Below are 23,586 nucleotides of genomic sequence, written 5' to 3'. Positions count from 1 at the left end.
GGACGAATTCTAGGGCATCCCCTTGTCGTAGACCGTTGTTGATGTCGAATGGTCTTGAGAGTGATCCTGCTGCTTTTATCTGGCCTCACACATTGTTCAGGGACAGCCTAGTCAGTCTTATTAATTTCGTCGGGATACCGAATTCTCTCATGGCTGTGTACAGTTTTACCCAGGATCAACAAAATCAACGATTGTAAAAATCGAAAAATTCACTTTTGGTTGTTTACAAAAACACGTGTAACTCGGAGAAAATTAAACCTTTTGACAAACAGACACCTGGCAAAGGTTATAGACAGTCCTACCAACCTAGAGAAAAAAATTTACTTGTCTTCCTCATGCCCGGGAATTTTAAATGGCAATTTCACCTCATGTCCGGATAGCTGAGTGGTTAGAGCACAAGGCTGTCGTGCGGCAGGTCGCGGTTCAAACCTCACTGGTGGCAGTAGAATTTGTATCTTGATTTGACGTCGGATACCAGTCGAATTAGCTGTGAATGAGTACCTGAGTCAAATTAGGGTAATAATCTCGGGCGAGGGCAATGCTGACCACATTGCCTCATAGTGTACCGTTACGGTCTTGAATGAAGTGCTTTAACACACTTCAAGGCCCTGATCCAACATGGATTGTTGCGCCAACGATTATTATTATTATTATTAATTTCACCTTACTTTTTGATCACAGTAGTAAGTTTAGATTTAAACCAGGTCGAAGTGAATTTTTTGTTGAGGATGCTGGGAGTCCTGAGTCCGCCCCCACTTGATGACGGATTGGACCACTTGGGAAGCAACTTACTTTCTTTCTTGTGGTCCACGGACTCTCCTTGTTTTGAGTTAAACACCCAAGTTTTCCAAGAAAATTGTCCAACGGTTTCGTCTAGGGCAAAGGCAACTCATCAGATGCTGCCTCACCTCTGGCTGTCAGTTAGTTCAAGGAGTTCAGATGCCATTTTTTTTCTTTGGTTTCGAGTTTTGATACAATATATGCAAAAGAAAACTGAGCTAATCATCCTGGGAGTTATTCTTCTTCGCCTTTAGCCTGTGTCTCGTTTGATTGTCTAGATCGGATGAACTATTTTTCTTGGTAATGGGCCTAATCTGGGGCTACTCTGGTAGGTGTAATTTGCTATAGATTTGCCTGTTTCAGATGCTGGATCGACTCTGCTTGTTTAATTCATTCCCTTTTAGCAGATATGACATTTTCTACCTTTTCAACCGGTTGACAGGGGATGAGTGCTTGATAGATAGTTATAAAAGAAGAAGAAATGTGAGGAAAATTGAAGTTCGACTATGTTTGACAACGTTATCAATACTTTTTGTTCTATAAATAATTAAAGGGTAAGAATATTCGATATTGAGAATAACTTAAGATCCAAACTTCCAGGTTTGAATACTATCTGCTTTCCAGGGAAATTTTCATGTTAGTAAGATTTTATAGCAGAGCTGACTAAGGTTTTTCCGCGAAATTCTACTTTGTCACTCTCAACTTTTCCAAGTATTCTCATGTCACTATGAATTCAACAGAAAGCTAGCTTCAATCCACAGCTATGGGGACTTTTTCCATCACAGACTGTTTCAATTGCTTCCAAACTAATGACTCCACCATTTTTGGATATTCTGTTCAAATTCTAAACTATCTTAGACAGCTCCACGTGCTCTCCACTCCCAAACCTCAATAATGCCATGAAACAGCATGAAATCTCTCACTTCCGTAATTTGCACGATCACCGATCATATTGAAGGTGCTGTTACATTCTATGCGCTAACAGCCACCCTCATCGGTTCCCCGTCACCAATCTTACTTAGTATCTTGTATCTGAAGCACACAGTGGGCCGGATGCGAGAAGTACCTCTAGCACGCAGGCAGAATTCAAATTCAAAGAGCGCATAACACAGTCCAGCGTCATTTGGTCATAAATCCACGTTGTAAGACTTCTTTTTCGATTTCGTTGAACTTTTGTCCATACTTGGGGGAGCGAGTGGAGCGATCTTTGCCGTGAGTCTTCCAGTTTGTAGTCTTCTTGGTTGGATGATCTGTTTTAGTTTTCCGTTGAAGACGGTATATATTTTTGGTCTAGCCCCCCATGTGTGTAGCTCCGGCTGAGCATATGCATGTGGTATGTTCCCTCTCCATCGGAGCTGGTGGCCTTCTCTCATGGAGGAGAACTGAGACTTCTTGGTTAGCCTGTGGGCCCCACTTTTTGGTTTTTTAGTCTTTGCATTGCTTCCCGTCGATCGTTCATTATATATTACTTTTTTTTGTGTAGTTTTTGGAGGGAAGTTCAGTGTGAACTGTTTTTGGAGAGGTGGCTGCACTCAACCGATGTGTGTAGTAGAATCGATCGTGTGTGGTTGCGTTGCGCGATCTTAGCAATTTCTTGGGTGAAAAAGCCTTCATGTCGGTAGTTTGATCGTGCCCGTATAGATCGCGCTATCGCGAGGCCCCTCCTGATCATCTTTTAAGAATCGCGAGATAGTTCCTTCTCGTCGAGTGAAGATCCGTACCTTATGGTAAAAATACACTTTTCAACTAGTGCATCTGCACATCTAGCTCGTCTAATTCGTCTATTTGAAATTGTTCTGGATTAGCTGCAGGGCTGGTCACGATGAGATCAGCGCGTATGGAAAATCTTCTATCTGGGATCATCGTTGCGCCGAAAAATTAGATTGTAATATCCATGCGATGTGGATTCGTCCAATAGTGCGCTTTGCTGATCTTTCGTGATCTAGCCTTAGATGATCGTCGCGTTTGTTGATCGTGTACGTTCCAAGAGTATGGGAAAAAGGTCATGCTCCTCCCGCGCTTCGTGGATCTTTTTCAAAAGAATTCTCGCGCTACGCTGATGTCAATCAACTCTTGTTGCGATCGTGCCAACGAACAATTTATTTTGCGCTATTCTGGAGTTCTTAGGCGATGCTATGTCTAATGGATCTTGAAACTACTCTAGAACAATTTTGTACCTAATTTCGAGGGAAATGTGAGAGATTGCGCTGGTGATGCATGCTATGTAGTTAGTATGGCAAGTGATCGTGCTAGGCGTGAAAGTACGGCTGAGGAGTTCGGCGCTTGTTGTACGGTTTCTGGATGTTTTTGAGGAAACCATATGGCTCGGTTTCTCAATACTTGACCAATGTGTTGTGAAATTTTCATTAAGTTCGACCGATAAAATGAGTATGTGATTTGTAACGATTTTCCGTAGCCTTGTTCGAGGTGTTTATTGTATGTTTCCATGGAAACGAGCCGGGTGGAGATCGGGAAAATGACGGCTAAGAGATTCTCAAGGTGGACTATGAATAAGCATGGAAGTGTATAGTACAATTTTGAATGAAGATCGGCAGAACTGCTCTGAAAAAGATACGCGCGTGGTTCCTAAAGACCCTGAACGATCTTTGTTCTATCGGTGGATTTGTTTCTGCACTAATAGATACAGCAAGAAACTTAGTTTTCCCAATGTTTTTCTCGATCAATCCTTGGAAAAGATTTCCACTGAAGCGTCACGATCACCGCCACTTGCCTCAATTGCGAATAATTTTAATCAGTCTCTTGTTCGTGTTCGCACTCTCACCCGCGCTTCAATTGGCAAAATCATTTTCTGTAAATATTTGTTAATTATGGTACAAACGCGTTGGAATATTTTCAATTTTCCACTCGGGTATTATTTGTTTTTGGTATGATCGGTTCGCGTGTTTATAACGAAAGTGTTTAGTGCCGGCCTTACCCGCTCACTTGGCAGTTTCCCCTTGCCATTTGTACTAATTAAAATTTTAAACCGGGACAAAAAGAAAAACGACGAATATCTAAAGGTTTACGTTTAAGTTATTGCAATTTCAAGGCCACGATTTGATATTTCATTAATTTGAGCAAAAAAAAAATAAAAGAAAAATTCAACCCCCTCCCCGTCGTGTTTTTGGGGTGTGAAAATTACTTTGTGCGGTGTACGTAGCACGTATGCATACATATGCATAGATGTTGCTTTATATGATGTAAAAGTGTTGATAATATTAATTGATAACGAAGAAAAGTGTGCAGTGTTTTGGCTATTATTGATAATTAATGCCAGTGTTTGAGCCTGTATTGTTGTTGTTTTGGAACGAGCGCTGGAACGGTGTCAGCGCAGGGAGAACCTTATTTGGATATTTGCATCAAACGAAGTTACGAATTTTCAACGGATTCTGATGGTAAAACGGGTCTACGTAAACAGTTTAGAGAGGTCTTTCAACCTTTTGGGTAGTCAAATTGGTTAGGAAGTCTATTTTGATATTTATGACGTCTAGAAATGAATCGCCTTTATCAAACTGATAAAACCTCACGTGCTGACTTAAATCATCAGCTTTAATTGAAATTCCTCGAAAATGAAAAGTCTAGACTATAATTTTGAGGCCCTCTCCTGGTATCTCGAAATAAAAATTAGGCGCTGAACAAGCTGGGAATGCAGCGGCAGGGGTCAGATGACAATACTTTTGCCCTGTAACCCTTTGAGTCAAAGCATCCCTATTCTAGTATAGAAAACATATTGCTCACATGTCTGAATTGGCATGCGTTCTAAAATGCAGGAGGGATTCGGTACTGACCAGTCCAGATCCTCTGTCTCCACTAAATCGCTTAGTTCGACCGAATTACTTCTCCTCGTTTCAAAGATCCTGCCTCGAATTGCTGAAACGAAATAATTCTGCGTATGAAATCGATTTTGAATTAAATTGAATTTCACTAAAAATAGTGAGAGTTGCAGGAAAATTCCCAAAAATGTAGAATAGGACGGACTTTTTGGGAATTTTAAGGATGCTTTGCGGGGCTCTGCACTCTTGCCCTGGATTGAAAGTTCTATATGGATCTCATCCTGTTCCCAGAGTCATAAGGAGGGACAGCATGCCATGGAGTGAAATTCATATACACCCCCCTCCCTTGAAATTGCATAACTAATCTAATTTTGTATAAGTTTCTTGGTTTTGGTCTCCTAAAAAACTACTGGCCCCTTTCTTCCTATCAGCGAACATTGTTTTTACTTCTGGTAATTTTAAAATCTTCCTTCATTGGAGTTTAATATGATTCTTCAGGACTAGCACATTATTCATTCTAGTTTTATTTCTTCTGTTCGATCATTTTTTGCAGTATTTCTGGGAATAACAAGATTCTCTGCTCATACCTCCTTAATATAAAGCAATTTTTTCAGTCAAATAATTGCCTGAAGTACAATTTTAGGCCATTGTCAGTATTGTTATTAAGTTAGAGTTAAACGAAGGATGTAACTTTACGAGTATTTCCTCCCCAAATTCTAACAATTTCGAGCGCTTTTCTATGAGTTTCACTATTTTTTACCAGGTGACAGCTGAATTGATTACCAGATATCATAGGGTTCCTTTCGAGTCCTAGCCACAAAATTTTTGTAATCCAATCGAAGTTAGAAGCAGGTGATTTGCACCACTTCATTATATTTGGATTATGACTCGAATGATAATACCATAGACATCCTAGCTTTGCCTTAACTTTCCTTATTGTCAAGTTTGGTGAACCAAGCTTTTTTCCCGAAATTTTCAACACAAACAAAATAAGGAATCAATAATTTGAAGTTTTGAAGTAAAGACCATTCGAACTTATGACGTGGATCCATGGTCTAACAGGATTCCACTGTGGTACTCCTACTTCTCATTAAAGGCGGATCACGTCCAGATTGCCTAAGCTGTATTCGCGAAGGAATTACGCTGTGAAATGAGATGGGTGACAATCGGTTGGCCGAGGATCTGAGCTGTATCGCTCAGTCCCGTCAACATTTTTTATTTTTCCTTAGCTCGTCTGACGGTGTGTGGCTTTTGCATCCTATTGTTGTGAAGCACACGGTTTCCATCAAAACGATATTTTTTTGCTAAACTTCGAAACCGGGTTGTGCACAGCAGAGGATGCGTTAATGGTTCGACCAATTGGAACCAAGACAAAATGGAATTCCATCCAACAAAATTGGCCTCCACTACTTGCTCAGGATTGATTCGCTGGGCCTGTCCGAATGGTTAAAATAGATCGACTTCTCATCGTTGGTCATGCTTCGGCGAATAAAATGATTGCCAAGTGGATTGTCTAGTGTTTCAGGTATGTGTCAACATAGTATTGAACTACCCTTTTTCTCGAATCGCGAGCTACTTCTTCACAGCGTTTGTTGATCTCAAAGAAAGTCTATGACTATTGGTCGATGGATTTGCTTCAACAGCAATGTCTACGATGATTGGTTGAATTTGAATTTGGCTAAAAATAGTGAGAGTTGCAGGAAAATTTCCAAAAGCGTAGAATAGGACGGATTTTTTGAAAGCTTTTTGAATGCTTTACTGGTCTGTACACTCTTGTCCTGGTTTAAAAGTCCCCTATGAATTTAATCCAGTCCCAAAGTCGTCAGGAGGAATAAAATATCGCGAGGTGAAGTTTATATTACCCCCCCCCCCTACCTTTGTTTTAAAAAGTTCCTTCATTAGAGTTCAATGTGACTCTTCAGGACTAACAAGTTATTCCTTTTAATTTTTGTGGCAATTTCATGCTTTAGTGCTCGTAGCTCTATTTTAAAGCTAATTTTTTTCAACAAATTATTACCTGAAGTATAATTTTAACCCATTTTCAGTATCGATGTTAAGTCATGATTAAACAAAAGATATGACCTTATTTCCTAATAAATTTCGAAGAGAAGCTTTGCTTTTCAGCAGTCAGATCACAGTGGTTCATTCTATTCGAAGTGTTACTAGAAAATGGTAGGCTTTACCAGGGAAAAGTAAAATTCATATGTGGTTTGCCAATTCCGAGCGCTTCTCTTTGATTGTTTCCCTTGATTTCATCAGGCTTTATCAGACAACAACTGAATTGATCCCCGAATATCTTTGAAGTGCAGAATATTTAACATATTTTCTATTCCTAGTGTTTTCATGGTGGGGGAAAAGCATAACCTCTGAGTACTCAGATCGTGGTGGTTCATTGTACTCGGTTCTAGACTTAATCTTAAGTTCCCATTCTGCCAAGGGTGGTGACCAGGTTTTTTTTACTGAAATTTTCACAAAGTATGAAGTGGCGCTCCAAAAACGGGCGTTCTTTGTGATCGAGGTGTCAATCAACGTCTTAGATCGGAAATTTACTGCAATATCGTCCGCCCTGTCGCCTTTTACGGTCCTGAGTGTTGGCCGACTATAAAAGATAATGAACAGCGCCTCGCGTTAATGGAGACGAAGACGTTGAGTTGGCCCTATGTGGTCCCAGTGGCCTAACACGCCATGATCGCATCCGAAATGTGGATCTTCGCGATTGATATGGGGTTGCACTGATCGTGGAAAAATTGCAAGAGAGGCATCTTCAATAGCATGGTTACGTGATTTGCGCTAACGAGAAGTCGCTTAACAAGCCGAAACAACGATGGCTTGATACGGTGGATGGTGATTTGCTGCCTGGCTACAGCGTCTAGATCAGGCCTTCGGCAGAGCCAAATAGCGGAACGGATTAACCCACCGACCTCGCTTCTGATCATAAACTTGAAATTTTGAAGTAAGGACCATTGGAGCCATAAGGCGGGAACCCATCTATTAGCAAGTTACACGATCTTATGCTGTTATTCTTACTTCTTCTTAGAAGTAGACTTCGTGCAGGTTGCCGAAGCTGCCTCCACGAAGGAAGTGAACTATGAAATGATGTGGATGATAGTCGACTCGCGTAAGAACTTGGTTCTACACTTTTGTTGTGCCAAGTTTTTTTTTTATTTTTTTTTTGTTATCGCGTCAATGGTCCGACCATTTAAAACCAACTCAAAATGTATTATGTCCCCGAAATTTGACCAAATAGTTCAGTAGGCAACTGGCACCACTACTTCCTCACAAATGGACCCATTTTTTATCGCTGGTCACAGATCTTCGAAAAAAAAACGGTTGGCGCATGGGTTATCTAACATTTCACGTATGCGTCAGCATGACACGGAGCTTGCCTTTTTCTCGGGTTTTGAGGCATTTTTCCATAACGTTTGTTGATCTCAGATAATTGGCATTCCAGGAATACCAAAAATGGCCATCTTTGTCGTGTAACATCAATTCCGCGCTAGCGTATGAGAGATTATATTCTCCCCATGCACTTGGCATGTTGTTTATGGTGCTTCGATTAGTTGAAACCCTTTTTTTGCAATGGCAATTAGTGATACTAGGAGAAGTTTGGATCGGAGTTCTTTAAAACATCACCTAAACTGGACTGCATCTGGTCTGGACCACAGAACGTCCTATCTAGTCCAACGTCTTGTCTGGACTAACATTCTGTCTGGATAACATGATTTGGACTGCACAGGATTTGATGTGAACCACAGAGAATTTGGTTTGAACAATGGAGGACCTGATTTGATCCACCTAAGGATCCGGTCTGAACCATAAAGGACCTAGTTTGAACCACAAAGAACATGGTCTGAACGACAAAGGACCTGGTTAGAAACACAAAGAGCTGGGTTTGAACGATAAAGGACCTGGTCTGAACCACAAAGAGTCTGGTCTGAACGACAAAAGGTTTAGTCTGAACCACTAAGAGCCTAATTTGAACTACAAAGGACCTGGTGTGAACTACAAAAGGCCTGGTCTGAACGACAATAGACCTGGTCTGAACCACAAGGGATCTGATACAAATTTCAGTATTAGAAATGGGAGCAGCCAACCTATCTTTGTTAATTCTAAACCGAGATGTGATGTAAATTTTCTTTAATTCCCACGGTTGGATGACCTGGAGTACGTGACACAGAGCAGATGACGCAGTCCAAGTTGCCTTATGTCGGCAAGAGGTGAAATCAATTCGCCGTTAATATCATTTCGTGCAGTACGCCTTGATTTTTTTCAGTGAATCTACGGCCAGTGCCTTGTAACTATTGATAATTGGTGGATTTTTTAGTTTAAATATAGGCCATGTAAGTCATGACCACGTTGTTTGTGAGTGATATACCAAATGCAGAGGAAGAGGGAGAAGGAGACGTCTTAAGTTCGGTATGGATGCGCGTTTTGTCTTAACTGGATGTTGGTTGGTAAAAGACAAACAAAAACAACAAACAAAAGTTAATCTTCTCGACAGGAGCTAACTGACGATGTACCAACAAGCAAAGGTCGGTGCTGTAATTGACAATTTTCTGGTTCTTGCAATTTAGTGATGTGGGAGTAAAGTCATTCGCCCTAGATATCAGTTTTAGTAGGCCTATTAACCGGAGACATTAGTCTCTGCGCTAGGAGTTATTGAGAGTCTCAATCACACAGTCGTCACTGATGACCTTAGTGATGAAACTGGTAAAGTGCGCTCCCTAATTAATTTGAGCACCTTGCTAAGAAAGAAACTTATTAACTGGCTACTCATCGGCCGTACTTTCAGCTGCATCTCGAAGGCTAAGTTCATTGTGACCTGAAATTTGTGTTTTGCTAAGCAGTTCTTGATGACTCCTTGTAGAATAAGACAACTCCCAGAGTTTCAGGACGATTGCTGCGAGTTCGTGTTCATGTTATTGCGCTCCGTAATGACCTGCTGATGGTTATCCTTGCTCTCTTGTAACCTTGTCCTTATATACCTAAACGACCTCTTGCTTGTCACAGAGACCCTCGGTCAAAATTTGCTGATATTAAGCGAAGTAATCATTTTTGTGAGGCACGCTGGCCTCACGTTGAGCATGGAGAGGAGTATGTTCTGGAGAGAGCTGATTGGATTGATATTTAAGGCACATAATTGGCAGAAAAAAAGCCAGGCAATCACACCGCTTGTCTCGCTGCCTTGCTGTAGACGAATTCTAAATTTTTGTTCGTCTAAAGAAGGTGTTTTGACTTCCCTAGTTCGGAGAATGGTTTTTGGGCGGTCCAAATTTCTCTGCACCTTTCGCCATTAATGACAGTGTAAGTCAACACGACTTTGGAGCAGTGTGAAAGCAGAGACGGGCTTTCATAAAGAGCATGGCGCAGTATAATTAGGTTACTATAATACCTAGAAATAGGGCATGGAAATTTGTGATATGCGTGTATTCCGAGTCCAATTTTCGAGGTGGTAACAAAATAGGTTTCACTCTTACCAGAGGTCATCTTTTGTGCCTTCAATTATCCATATTGCACATGAGAGTGTGGGATTCGGTGCTGGATAGACTGTGAGTGTGGTTCTATTGGCCGTGAATGATATCCGCAATCATCTATGACCGTTGCACAGTCTAACAGTAGATTTAACAAATAATCCTGTGGACCACGATGTTAGCAGAAAATGTACCTCCTCATTTACATGCACGAAAGGCTATTAGCTTATCTTGACTGATACTTGTACATCATCCGACTCACTCAAGACCCTTAAGTCCTAAAAACTTGTTGTTTCTGTTTCGTTGGTGTGGGTATTTATTCTTGCAAATACCGATATTTCGGGAACCACTTGTTCCCTTCATCAGTGCAAACAAACAAGAAACTTGTTTGCAAGAATAAATACCCACACCAACGAAAAAGAAACAACAAGTTTTTATTACTTCAATTAATTAATCGTTGGAAACACCGCATAATTTCACTCTGACCCCTTAAGTCCTTCTACAAGAGGCAAAACACTCCAATTATTACCCTCGACCAATAGAATCTAGTGATGGAGGAGTCAGTTGAGTAGACGAAAGAGGGTCCTGTAATTCACCTTGACTGAAACATGGTCTAATCCACTCATGTAAAGTGTCGATTCACGCCGATGGCCGGCCCAGGATAGCGCTCAAAGCTGTAATGTTAGGTAAACCCAGCTGTGGACGAAAGGGATGATTTCCATGAAAGCATGGGAGGCTTTAACTAATCAATAATTGTTTGTCGCGTCTCCTAAGTCGAGACATATCCCCAGTATAGGCACTGCGAACTTTAAACTCGAACATTTTAGAAAGCATTCAAAATTGAACAGGTAGAAATGGTATTTTACGTAGGTCCCTGAAAATATTGTATGGATTTGACTATATATCCTAGTGACCTTTCTTCTTAATATCAGCGGTTGTAGTGATTTCAGGAGCGGTAGCTAGGTTTTCGCCCAAGAATTGTCGAGTCCACTTGGCAAAAGCTCTATCCTCATTTAGACCGATAAGGTTGAAGCCTTTTTTTTTAGGAGTGACAATTGGTGTCATACTTATCATCACAGGTAAAAGAGGCCGAAAATAGCCAAGCAGATGAGATATAAAGAAACGACGAAGATGTTCCGTGACGTTGAAGTTACACTGTCAAATGTTTTATTTGACATCATCACCTTTGTTAAATCCTTATCATGCTTTTCCCTGAGCACTCTGTTATGTGCATGGGGCACTGTCCTTTGTCTGGCAGGTTAAAAGGACGAGATTATGAGTAGGACGTACCATTGAGATACATGGCTTTAAGACAAGTTATGGATTTTCATCAAGCTTTTGCAGTCCGACTTGTTGTTGGTCACTGCGGAGTAGCTTGAAGTCGAATTTTGGCAGCAGTCGTCGAGGGGAGACTCTCTCTTCACTTTTATTCCTATTTTGTCTTTACTTCATCTTCCGTAGACATGCAGTTCAGCTTCATTTTCATTATACTTAATGTTGTGCAGATGCTAAACCTGCGGTAGCATGACAAACACAAAGACCAAGAAGAAGGATATAAGATAAAGAGAGCAAATAGGTGAGAGTAGGAAAAGAGTGAAGAGAAAAGCTTGAAGGAATAATACGATCCAAACAAATACAAATCCTTCTGATCGATGATGTAACCTGGATTTGAATTGACACGAGGTTAGGATAGCTAAACCACCTTGACCATTGCGCTGCTAATATTTCAAGGTGTTTTGGAATATCTTGATTTTTTTCCAAGAAATGTTGCTGAACATATTCATGGATGACTCAGTTGAAATCATGGAGATAAAATTGATAATTTCACAAACACCTATAGAAAGTTCGGGAAATCAAAAATATTCATTTTGGGAAGTACCGTCAAATCAATAACGTTTTCCAGATTCCTCGTCCCCCATGTGGAGCCAACCAAATGCACATATGCACTTCTCTTGTCTTCTTAGTACCAACATGGTCTCATTTCCGGGACTATCTGATGTTACAGTCGATGCGTTGTTATTCTTTAAAACGAAACCTCACTCTTGGTATTTTCCCTTAAATATTTATTTTTATCTTATTTCTTTCTTGGATTGAATTTTTGTGGAATCTAATATGGATAATACGTGGAAAATACCAAGAAATACAAAAAAAAAAATCTAATGGCGTTTGATTACTTTTCAACGAAATTCTATTTATAGTATTAGTACATGTTTTGAAAATGAAAAGTACAGAAAGTCGATTGGGAGAGTCGATGAAATTCTATGAAGGCAGTTTGATGGCGTAGTACTTATCTCTGGTGTAGCTATTAGTCCAGAGAGAGAATCTGTATTGAAATTAGATAAATAAATATATGCACGGAGTGGATAACTTAAATCGAGTATTTTGGGTTCCAAAACAGAAGCATATTTTTTTGGTTGCAGCTCGAAGGAGGGGAAATGAATTTAATGTATTTTCAAGATTATCATCAAGTTAAAAATTTTCCCATAAATCTATAATTAGTTAAACGTTCTAGAGTGTTTCCAATAAAAACCATATGATTTCAATATAAAAAAATATCAAATAAGTATTCATCAATTCGAATCTTCATGATGGACATTTTATTTTGATTTCGGGGCTCGATATTAGGCCATTTCATCTTATGAGCAACACATCCTCCAAGTGTCCACCACATGGTTTGCGTCACAGAATATTAAATCGGTTCACTAGGTCACCCATGTCGAATATAAAATTCACAAACTGTTTCTCAAGTTCCCCAAGAAAAACATTGATTTTCAACTTTTGAATAATTTGTTAACACCGCTGTAATGAAAATCGTGTTATGATAAAATGTCAAACTCTATTGAGTACAAGTGACAGCTGCTTGCATTTAGAAATGAACAAATATGGCGCTCATTATGTCGAACTCGTTTCTGAACGGGACAAAGGCTGAAGAAAAAGAATATGTGCTGATCATGCAATTTCAATCTATAGAAAAAACTCTTGACTTAAAGGTTGAGAAGAAATGGAAAAAGTATTTCCTCAAGAAGAAGAGATAGAAAAACATTTTCACCAAGGATGGAAATACTTGCTCCATTCTTTCTTAACTTTTGAATATTGGCTAAAAAAATCTCTCCATTACGACTTTTCTTTAATTTTCTGCTATTTATCTTTTCCCTACTGGTAGCGTTGGTAGCATATCTCATCTTAGTTTCATTTCATCTTTATCTTTAATTAGCTATACCTGAATGAATGCAAAATTTTCCGCTAGATCATTCACGCATATATAATTTTCGCAAGAAAATTCATCCCAATATATACCTTCATCAATGAACTTTTCCATACGATTTTCTGCAATTTTCCTTCCAACACTTTCATTTTCATATGCTTGTTACCATGTCTTTGAAGAAAGTGAACGAAATCATGCGTTGAACAAAATTGTATTTGTAATACGGCACCTGTCCACGACATTGTTTTCATTGTGAGAATATTCATGCAGATTTATTGTTTCTTGGTATTTTTTTTTTTTTTTTATTTTATCTTCTTTCGCGTGTGAAACATAAAAATGTGTACTTTCTTTGTTGAATGGCAAAAATGAGGAATTTTCTAAGTGTTTTTGTTAGTTTTGGTGCAATGGCTAATTGTAACTTATTGTTAAGTGAGGTTGGAAAATGTTAGTTTTTGTGTAAATAATTGGACAAAAAAGAAGATATTTCAGGTTACTGCATAAACATGTTCTTAGGTTTGCACGTTCTTTTACCGAAGGTTGGATGGTTGTATGACTTTCACTTGTAAAGGTCGAACTTGTTCAGTCTTCAATAGATGAATATGAGTGGGAAATATTTTAGTTACGAAAAACAAGGCGATCTCCTGGTACACCAACAAGCTCGCAAAGTAGAAAAATTTCAAGTTGAAAGACCTCTTCATCTTGACAAAGGATCTTATCTGAAGTGAGTCATTTCAGAAGGACCACCCAATTCAACAGAAATCCACAAAGCTATTTACTTGATTGGAGAAACTACAAAAAATTAGAAGCGTAGGTAACCGTCATTGTATGTCAGAACCTTTGGTTCCCATCCTTTGTCAGCATTTTTTAGCGTATAGGGAGTGATATTTTATACTGATGTTGGGTCGGTTTTATCCAACTAGGGCCTAACATTTAATAGAAATACTTCCGATCATGGCAAAATTTCCAATTGCCCTTTGACCCTTAGAATCCTTCCCCTATTGAAAAAAAGGATAACTGACTGTTTCAACCGGGGCAGAGACAACTCATCAGGCGCTGTCTCTGTTTCACCTCTGCCCCGAGAGAAGCGTACTCGAAACTGGCAACATATATACCGCGAATGAGATGCGAATATGCTGCTTTTAAAGATTGACGGAGGGAGGGGTCCTGAGTCTGCATCCACTTGAGGACGGACTTCACCAATTGGAGAGAAACTTTCTCATTTGTTTTTAGTCCACGGTCCTTTCTTTATGGGTTAAGCACTTAAGATTTTTTTTAAAAAAAAAAAGAAAAAGGTCAATCCAGGGTAGACGCCACCTCCCACCCACTGGTTCAGGTCTACCCCGGAAGAAACGTGATCGAAAGTGGCTTGGCTGCAGGTGTTCGATCATCCCTTAATATATATTTGCAAACACGAGGTCGAAGGACGACGCGTTTACACCAATTTTTTTGTGGAGTTAGCGAAAGCGTTTATCAAAACTTTTCTCTTCTTGCAAATTGCTTTAGAGTATGTCTGAAGTGTCATGATTGGTTTGAAAGGTTCAAGAAAGGTTGACGATCGACCGCATACGACCTCGTTCTGGATGTTCAAAATGATAAAGAAATTTCATTTTGTTCATACAAGGTTGCTGACCATGAGTTAAGCTTTGTGGGCCGCTGTTTGAAATGGTAAATGGTAACGATAACTTCTTGAAAAAATCGGGTAAGGCCCAACAACAAAGGTCCCAACATCAAAAGGAAAGACTCGAACCTCTCCCCGATCAAAGAAAGCTTGCCAACCGAAATCTCTTGTCAAGGTTATGTTTACAGTTTTCTTTGCCTGCCTGGGGAGGCATTGTCTAGTACGACTTTTTTCCTAAAGGCCAGACGTTGAAATTTTGACACATTATAGTCAAGCTATGAGAAAGAAAAGGCCAGATATGTGGACAAGCGGGGAGTAGGTACTGAACCACATGCATTCTTCATTCCTCATGCGCAATTTTTGCACGACATGGTAATGGCAGTCCTTTGTCAGCCTCCCTACGCACCAGATTTGTCCTTAGTAAACTTTGGGAGACTGCCAAAAAATCTTCCCGCAGGTGAGACGACTCTGGGAAAAATTCCTCAAAGTGGTGTTTTCTTGATATGATTCTAGTAAATTTTTGTCCTTTCCTCGTAAGGGGGGGAATATGTAGAAGGAAGAAGCTCCTTACTCCTTGACTCTGTTAAAGGTTCCAGCGGTCACCTTCCCTTAAAAAGTCCTTGAAAATGAGGCTATATCCATGTCAAAACGATAGGCTTTAATTTGAAAGGGGGACGTCCGTTTTCTCTGAACTCGTTGAAAAATCATGGCTGTCAAACCCCTTAAGCAGTTACCTGCTGTATCCCTAAAGAAAATGGGAATAGAGGGGATATGTACGAGAAAATGATTTTCATTTTTGTCTTCGTTAGAAACTCGTCGGGATCACTACTCTTTAAAAAAAGTACGGTGCCCCGAGAAGGAGGTATTTTCGTATCGTTAATAATCTTAGTGACAGGGCAATCTTCATTGCGATGTATCAAGGGGCTACAGAAGAGGTCGCCCCCTTCACTCTCCACATCCTCTCGTACCTGCGCGTTAATACAAAAGTACAGGAACTTTTGTGCGGTACTTGTAATGTCACCAAGCTATTCAGGTGTTAACGGTGGTATTAACTATTTTTTTCTAAATAACAAATTCGTACATTAGCTTAGTATGTTCCTTTGACTCCTCTTGGTCTTTCTAGGTAATTGAAAATTTTGGTGTTCCTAGTGTTAAGGGATTGTTCTCAAAAACCTCAGAGTAAAAAGTCGGGGACCATTAAATCTGGTGATCTAGCCAGCCAGTTGCTGGCTCAGGATGTGCATTAGGTTCCGTGCACCATCCTGTCGGGATCACATGCTCTCCAGCCCCAATTTATCCAATTATGGTTTGAGAGACTCATTATCGATGACTATACACCGTTCGCCATTCACAGTACTTCTTTAACATGCGTTCTTTTAAAAAAAAGAATGTACCGATGGCATCTGTAGAGTAGACTCCACATCATACAATCATTTCGAGTAGATTTTGTGATTCTTCATGAATGATACGCGAATTCTCAGAACCCCAAAAATGAAAATTTAGTTTGTTTATGTTTCCACTAAGATGGAATGTTGCTCATCATTGATGATGATATTTGGTAAATAATTGTATACTTTGTTATTAAGAATCAGAGTGGCAATAGCCACAGTTTGTCCTCTTCAGCCTTTATCCCATTCAGAGAGGAAAACGGCTCGTTTTGATCGGTTGCGCCATTTCGCACCATCAATAGTTTGATGTAAATGGAGTCGCCAGGCCCTCAACTTACCATCTAGCGTATTAAGTCATCGTTGTTTCGTCAAAGATCAAACGGTTTTCCATCGACTTAAATGTTGAGACCAATCTTGGCAAATGAATTCTCGTCAGTCCATACTATCGATACGCCTCCTTCGCAACTTTCCGCGACCGATGCAACCTCATATTGAACGTGGAAGTCCTCATTTCGGATGTGATCATGGGGTGATACCCCACTGGTCTTATGCAGCATCTTAGTCTTCATTACCGCGAGGCGCCGTTCATTGTTTTTTACAGTCGGCTAGCATTCAGAACTTAGAGGATGATAGAGTAGGCGGCACTACGTTTAATTTTGGATACGTTCGTTGATACGTCGATTACAAAGAATACCAGTTGTGGAACGCAACGTTTTAAATACTTGATTTTAAATGCACTTCAGAGATGACCATAGAAGGTTAACTTGTGTCAGATGTTGTCTAGTTGGCGTTGTTGGGTCTTCGAACAAATCTTCATCTACAAAAGTAAGCATTTCAAAGCTTCCATTGTGCAGTGAATCGCCTGTTGATACAGTTTCTTCAAGTCGAGTAAATAAACGCTGGAACTTTAGTGCAGGGCACGTTGTACGACCAGGAAAACAAAGAAATTCCCGCTGTACCAAAATCACAAATGAATTATTACCTAAAAACCATTCTACGTTCTTGGGGAGTATAGCGTTTCATGGGTTCTTCACACAAATGTTAATTATGTTTGCTTTCCAATAGGGTCATTTATTGTGGGTCACTCTTATATAACTGGATTCGCAAGTGTGCCCCTCCGGAAAGCCCACATATGAATCTATGTTTCGAAATGCGTGACGTTCCCAGATGTACTTAAGTTGATATTTAAAAATTACATTTTCAAAATTAAGTAGAAAATCTTTGGAAAGTTTGGTGCAAATCCTGCTATTATTAGCATTCTATCTACGGGACAACAATCTGCGTGTTAGCTCTTGTGATGTGGTAGAAATGGGTCTAGTAGAGAAACTAGCCTATATATAGATGCGATTTGGTCCCTGTAGTTAATTTAATCGTAGAATTATTTGGATTTGCTTAGTGAAATTCTGAGAAGGGTAGGGGAAAGGTAGCCATTAAGCCACTAGGCATATGGCCTAGATTAAGGGCAAATTGGGACACTAAAGGCGAAATATTTGACAATAAATTTTAGTTCTTCGACTAAAATTAACATTCATCGTCAGTCCTCGCTCCTGTTGATAGTGTCCTTTTTCGTCCCCAGGAGGGATTGCCCGTTTGATCAGTGTATTTGGGAGTCATCATGTACTGGTAGACGATAGTTCAGAATTAAATTAGAACTACGGTTTCGGGCCGTTTTTCCTTCAGGAGCATACAGTTAACTTCTCCTATCGGGAGATGACAAGCATCTTCTTAATAAGTGAAAGAGCACATCTGACGTAACACTCTTTTTTGGATGCGTGTTGGAATCAGGCCAAGGATATCTTTCTCTTGTTTTGTGTTGACTAGTCCTTACCTGAGCACGTTCAGCATCTCCACTCCAGAGATTATTCTTAGATGGCTCAAATTGGTTCTTATCTTCCTTTAGGATACGAAGTTTTTTTCTTTTGGAATTTCAAATACAATCAGGAAAAAGTTCGATTGATTATCTTCGACTTACAACTTCCTTAAACGCAACATGAATGATTTAGAAGGCGAAGACCAGGTTAAATCCTTTAAATCGTTCTGAGTCTTTTCTTCCTTCATAATCCGGACGGGATTGACGTCAGACCAATCCCCAGGAGGGGCTTGTTTGAGAGAGGTTTTAAGCTTGCATTTCAACAGGGTTTCTGGACCGAATCTCGTTAAATGGCCGAGCAGAGGATTTCTTATAGTTTTCGATATATTTTCAAAGCCGATGATCGTGGAGAAGGTGACCGATTCTAAACGCTCTGATATGGATGACCTTGCTACTTTGGATGGGGATTGGCTGGTGGTGGCTACCATTGCTTAGAAGGCGGAAGTTGGAGCTGCCAGCAAGTTTCTCAAGGGAGTGACTCTTAGTGAAGTTGATGGAGTTCCCAGTGAATAAACGCTGGCATTCAGATCTCCAGCAGGACATTTTGTCTGATATCTAAGAAATTTTACGAAGGCAGACATTCCCGCTGAAAGCTATGGCGACACACTCTACTCGCCCATTCTGGACTTCCCTATTGTGTTGCATCCTGAAATCCGGTTATTGGAGGGGGAGTTCAAGTGTAGATTAAACATTTCTAGAGATGATTATTTTTCAGCAAATTCTGAATGCTTTATTGTAGGATCTGTCAGCTTAATGAAATAGAAGCCGCTGTTGATATTTAGATTGTCCACAGAGTTTTAGAGGTTATCACAAACGTCTACAATATCTTGGTTTGGATCGAGAAGTCGGAGTCTGGTTAAAATCCTCGAGGGATATGGAAAAAGTTTTGCTGGCTTCTCTTATGATGGTGTTTTCAAAGGCCGTTAGCTGAATTAATCTCGAAATATTCTCGCCACTTCGGAGATACACAATTCTTAGCGTTATGATCAGAGCTCTTCCACAAGAGTCAAGACATCACTTCGCAGGCCTCCTAACATTTGTCCTTTTTGCTGCAGCTTAAACATCTTTCATTATTAGACTTGTAGATTTTTGTGGTGTGCCCCAGATGCCTGCATTTATAGGATTTATTGAGTTTTGGGGTGAAGTATTTAACGAGGATCTGGGTGTACCCGAAGATCATGTGTTCCTGAAGCTCAGACCCGAAAAGATCAGTTTGACAGTGCTGGAAGGAAGGTACTCTTGTGGGTTGTCAACTTGGATGTCCGAGAGAGCATTCCTGATGATTCTTCGTGAAAACAAAGGGGTGTCTTTTGATGATTCCGAATTGATAAACGAAATGGTATCAAGGATCTTAGAAACTGTGTGCGTTGTCAGCACTATCAAAGATTATTTTGAGGCTCCTAGCTAGTTCGAAGAATTAAACCCGCCCATGCTTATTCTCCTGTGATCTCTGAGTGGCTGTATCTACCAGCACACGGTAGCTTTTCCTTAGGGTTTCGAGATCATAAAGCATTTCGTCCGGTTGGTGTGTTTGCAGAAATCACCTTTCAGCATTGGGTTTCCTTTTTTGCGCCAACGTGGGGTTGTGCTTTGGCGGTTTGTGGCTGGGGGATATGCATCACTCCTCATCCCTTTTTATTACTATTATATTTTTGAGCATTTCATGACCAAACGGGGACTTGAACCCAGGGCACGAGATTGAAAAGCTGGTCCTCTATCCACTAAATATGCCAGGGTCACTTCTTTTGCCAAACTTTTGTCAAATTCTATTTGTTATCCAGATGTTTCATGACAGTTCCTAATTCTCAATTCTCCCAGTTGTTGGATACCAGGTGTAAGTTATTTGAGTTATTTTTCTATTTTCCAGTCTCTCTCATTGACGTAGTTCCTCTAATTCCTTGCTACTCTGCTCTCTATCAAAAGAACCAACACCGCCGTAAGGAATCCATTCAAAAATCACTTAATTAATTTGCAACAAATCAAGTAAATAATCGAATGGTTATAAGTCGTCGACCATGTGGAAAATTAATTCAGTCGCATCAATTTCTGAGCCTACACAGCTGCGAAATTCACCCCGTTGATTGGTTTAAGGTTATTTGCACAGTCTTCAATCTATTTTCGTCGTATCTTGCGCGGTGTGGTATGCCAGGTTCGTTATCAGCCAAATATATTCAATCCATTGATATTTGGATAGTTCCCGTATGCTAAATAGAGGTCGATAAAAACCCAAAAAATTTCTATTTTGCACGAAAGGTGAATGTTTTTGGCCAAGGACATAGTTATCTGACCTCGCAAAAATTCACATTAGTTTTTTGAAATCAAACGGATTTGCTTTGTATCTCGTTCTGACACGTCTGGTTTTTTCTGGTATATCTTTTGATTTTCTCTTTCTAAACTATAATACTAACAAAAAGACGTCGGTTAGCTGCCAAGTCTATCATCTGTCCAAGACTGTAATGGTTCGAAGCCATCATCTGTTTTAACTAGTCCCGGAGACGAGTTATTCTCGTTTCCAGTCCTCACTATCTACGGCTGGCTCTAGTTGCTGTCACTTTTTATATGACTAGCTACTCAGCGAGCTACTTAGTTACCACATGCCTTATTAGGTATTGCTAACACGGCTTACGCATAAATTAAAAGTATCTCGAAGATATAAAAGTTCAAACCTAGAAGGAAACGGCTCACTAGAAAAATAGATGAGAAACACAAGCAGCAACGAATTAAATAATTTGTCAAATTTATTCTTCGCACATATACATGTCGTGTGTATCTTTTTTTTCTATCTTTTCGAACACTTTCAAATGGATGAGGAGCGTTAGATATTCAAATAATTCAGATTTTTTACGCGATGGAGAGTGACTCTGATCCGAAGACGGACTTTTAGGGCAATGATATCGTTAATCTCTTGGAAACTTGAATAAGGCAGCCACGGCAGCAGGTTTAGATTTGAATAAATTTTGTAGGAGATGATAATAGGTGCGGAAATTATGTAATATACGGTAATTCATGCTGTAGGTGGGTTGGGAGGGCTGGAGAGTGTGATTATGCCGGTGTGCGAGCAGCTTTTGTTTAGATCGCTGAGCTGGATTTTTTTTTTAGTGTTCATGCTTACTTGAACATTCCGTCAGATGGTTTCAGAATTACATTTAGAAAATGCATTTTCCAGGTAATATCCGGTTAGATGCTGTTGCTGATTTGGTATGAGTTTGAAGGAAATTTGCGTATTTATGAGGTAGTTTTTGAGTAATTATATTTCTGATGCAATATTTCAAAATTCAAGCTAAGCGGTCGAAACTTTTGTTTTTTTACCAAACAAGAGAGAAACTCAGATCTTCAGCAGACCCATTGTATAATCAGCATCAATGGTCGTTGCCCGGATTCGAACCCAGGGCATGAGATCGACACAGCACAGCAAACGTCTTAACCACTTTGGCTATGGCCGATCGAGGTTTATAGGTAATTTACGCTCTTAATATCTCTCAAGGGACTAGCTCATGTTCCATCCCTTCGCATGCTGGATTTCTTTTCATAAGAATCACGTGTTTCGTCCTGTCAATTTGGGAAATTAGAAGCATCAGAATCACCCGCATTGAAAGGCACAAGAATCACCCGAAAGTACCAAAATTTGTGGGGTAGTTTAGTAATTTCAAGATCGAGAATGACGGGTTCATTTCGGAACATCAGTAGCACATTCCAGCTTCGCTTGCTCATCCACCCATTATGTGGTGGGAGGTGGGGCTAAAACATTCATTTACCTGGTGCTGGGTTCTAATTATCTTCGGTTCGATGCTACATCAACAGACGAACTTTTGTTGGGTCGACTGATCTAGTTGAGCTCAATCTATGGTGATTTTCTCTGGAGAAGCTATCAGCAACATTGCCAACAGTTCTTATCACTTTCTGAGGTTTAGGTTAACACCGAAGGTAATGTAGTTTCGGTGAGAACTAATGTATTAGTTTCCTTTGTTGAAAAGAAAGACGAAACGGAGCCTCGTCGATGGCAACACGATTTTCTAAGGTTACGACCACATAAGGCATTAATGGCATGCTCTGGTTCGGACTATCCCTTCGGTAGGTTCCACCTAGGCTAAAGTCTGACAATGATCGGTATTTTCCTTTATTTTTCCGTGACCATGGTGCAGACATTCCAAGAAAATCTTACTTCAAGAGTTACATTATATATTTTATCCTATGTCCTGAGAAACTAAATTTTCAAATTAGGACGTTGGCAGGTATTCGGATGGCTTAATGGTTAGATGCAATTTGAAAACAATTATTGAAAAATCTGGCTCTAGTACGAAATCATCCATAAGAAAATCACAACACCTTTTATGTCTCCTTTTTAGTATCCCCATCTACAATATCTCTGTAGATATCGCCATTAAAGAGGCGACAACTCTAGCGTTAGCAACATTTTTCTTGCTAGACAATATTTACTGGAAGCTACCTGGTTCAACTTAGTAAATCCCAGGTAACATCAGTAAAGGGGTAACGTTAGCGAGGTTTAAACTAGGCCCAACTTAGACTTATCTTTATCAAGTTTCCCTAGGTACCTTTTTTTATTCAATTTTTCTTTTTTAGGGAATATTCTCAGTCGTAAATTTTGACAAAGAATTGGTTAGTTACTGTAAAGTATTTGTAACCGTCCATTGAATGAGTTCATTCATTTTTAGGCCAGACAGGGCATCGTATGCCAGAAGACTACTAAATATGTGAGGAAAGAGGCGTATTCGCTCGGTCCACCAAACGCTTCCACACAATCCATCTCGCTTTACAACCATTGATAGGTTCATGCAGTGGCCCGAGACGATACCGACAGACATTTCTGCACAATCTTTCGCCGAGGTCCTCTGTCGAGAGTGGAATTCACTCTTTGATATATTGCCAGTTATAATCACCGACGGGAATGCAGTTAGAATCCTTCCTTTTCCGGAAGTTGAGTAAAATCCTCGGTTTCAAATACCGCTGATCAACTGGGATGTTTGAAATATGGCACAGTATGCTGAAAGCCGCTACAATCGTCCAAAACTACTCTCGCTCCACCAAAGGAACCAGACGCATGTCTTCCTCAGCTCGGCTGCTTTTTTTCGAGAAGAAGGCATTCTCGCGGCTCAAAATTAGAATGGCGGGCACCTCGCTCGAGAACCTGCTTGGGGGCCTTATAAGGTGGCTTTAGTGAATTATAGAAGGCGTCCATCTCTCTAAGACATGCTTGGAGAAATCAAGATCCTTGGGCAGCTTCTACACTGCATTCCTGAGCAGATTGTAACAACAAATTATCCGCGATTTGCTGTCCGGAAGCCCAGTAGAATGAGTGGGAGGACTTGTGACCAAGACTGCGATCTCGAGTCAGTCCTTGGCTTTTGGTCTCCTGGATTTCTGTATTTGGTCATTTACCTTTCGACTAGCTCGCCTACTACATCACGAGGATTTAAGTACTGGCTTGATATGTCGTTGCTCTTTAGTATTGATAACGCTGCT

At 40.1% G+C, this 23,586-nt stretch overlaps 2 protein-coding genes across 5 annotated transcripts in view; both read left to right on the top strand.

The window, feature by feature from the left end:
* The window catches only part of LOC119652697 (protein disks lost), a 534,030-nt gene that overhangs the window by 224,699 nt on the left and 285,745 nt on the right, over positions 1 to 23,586 (top strand). The gene's annotated exons all lie outside the window — the stretch shown is intronic.
* The window catches only part of LOC119652698 (brain tumor protein), a 234,900-nt gene that overhangs the window by 165,551 nt on the left and 45,763 nt on the right, over positions 1 to 23,586 (top strand). Inside the window, exon 1 of one of the 4 annotated variants that reach the window (XM_038056978.1) lies at positions 2,409 to 2,507. The exons of 2 other annotated variants lie outside the window; for them this stretch is intronic. The gene's annotated coding sequence lies outside the window, so the exon portion shown is untranslated. Of the gene's footprint in view, positions 1 to 2,408; positions 2,508 to 3,675; positions 3,801 to 23,586 lie in introns of those variants that run through there. One more of the 4 variants, XM_038056979.1, reaches the window with a different exon arrangement.

This window comes from Hermetia illucens, chromosome 3, assembly GCF_905115235.1.
Source record: "Hermetia illucens chromosome 3, iHerIll2.2.curated.20191125, whole genome shotgun sequence".
Lineage (NCBI taxonomy): Eukaryota > Metazoa > Arthropoda > Insecta > Diptera > Stratiomyidae > Hermetia > Hermetia illucens.
Note: the sequence above shows the minus strand (reverse complement) of the source record. Positions and strands in the feature narration are given on the sequence as shown.